Source organism: Trichechus manatus, unplaced genomic scaffold, assembly GCF_000243295.1.
Source record: "Trichechus manatus latirostris isolate Lorelei unplaced genomic scaffold, TriManLat1.0 scaffold00027, whole genome shotgun sequence".
Classification (NCBI taxonomy): Eukaryota; Metazoa; Chordata; class Mammalia; order Sirenia; family Trichechidae; genus Trichechus; species Trichechus manatus.
The window spans coordinates 772,108-773,343 of record NW_004443963.1 but is presented as its reverse complement, the minus strand read 5'-3'; the positions used below and the strand labels follow the sequence as shown (position 1 = coordinate 773,343).

The 1,236-nt window shown below is 32.7% G+C and overlaps 1 protein-coding gene across 1 annotated transcript in view; it reads right to left on the bottom strand.

Annotated features, from left to right (window-relative positions):
• SCYL2 (SCY1 like pseudokinase 2) overlaps nucleotides 1-937 on the bottom strand; it is a 46,548-nt gene extending 45,611 nt beyond the window's left edge. The window contains exon 1 of the mRNA XM_023728904.1: nucleotides 780-937. The gene's annotated coding sequence lies outside the window, so the exon portion shown is untranslated. The remainder of the gene's footprint in view (nucleotides 1-779) is intronic.
• Between the last annotated feature and the right edge of the window lie 299 nt (nucleotides 938-1,236).

Sequence of the window (1,236 nt, the reverse complement as noted above, 5' to 3'; positions counted from 1 at the left end):
GTTCGAACCCACTGGCAGCTCCACAGAAAAAAGATATGGCAGTCTGCTTTTGTAAAGATTTACAGTTTGAAAACCCTGTGGGGCAGTTCTATTCTGTCCTAAAGGGTCACTATGAATTTGAATCGACTCAACAGCAATGGGTTTGCTTTTTGGGTTTAATATGCTAAGGAAGAAAGGAACAAATTTTGAAATATAAGTAATGAGGAAAGGTTTGTAAAGGCAGGGTGTCAAAAGGAATAATTAAAAAAGCACTAGAGGCTTGAAAGTCCAGTTAAGATTATGCAACATATCATGACTCATACTTGGGAAAAAAAAATGCTGGAGTAGCTGAGGGCTATTGACTGCCATGCTGGGCATAGCAGAAGGTTAAATGTTTAGAATAGTGCGTGGCACACTCACACACAAAAAGCTTCCAAATAGCGAACCAATGAAAAGGAGACAAGAAATTCTAGCAAATTAGCAAGGATAGCTAATTCCAGCAAATTAGCAAGGACTTTCAGGTAGGGACTGTGTTCTATAATTCTCTTGCATCTTTTATTTTGACTATCATAGTGCTAAACATATGATACAGACTCATGAGAAGAAAGCCTTTATTAACATTTCAATAAGAAATATATACAAAGACAATACAAATAAATTTTAGGGAAATAACTAATTTTCTGTAAGAACCCAACACTTAGTTAATATGAAATTTTCAGACAACATACTATATAGACAGATTTCAAAAAGTAAGTTAATTTCAATTGTTTGTTCAATATATAAGTTCTATAAAAATTTACCTGGATTCTTCTAAAGGATGCTGGACAGTAAGAAGTCGAGGGTGACGTAGCCGAGTTAACTGCTGGACTCCTCGTTTTAGAGAATCAATGATTTGATCTTTTTCAAATTTTTGGTATTTATCAATCAGCTTTTTATCAAAGACAAAAACAGCCACTTCCTAGTAAAAGAATTATATAACAAGTTTTAATGAATATATATATATATATGAAAGTAATACAATAATATTTGAGTGTCACAAGAGTCTACAAATAAAAATAACTAAAAACTAATGCCATGAAAATTTTAGCACCAATCTAACAGTTTTCTGTCGAAAAGTTGGTTTCTTCATGATTAATAAATCTAAGTATTTTTAAATACACAAGATCAGAAGCCACTCATCTAAGGAAAACAAAACCCCCATCTTTGAACTCTGATTTCAGAGATACATAAAGTGTGTATAATGTGTTGTCCTCTAAA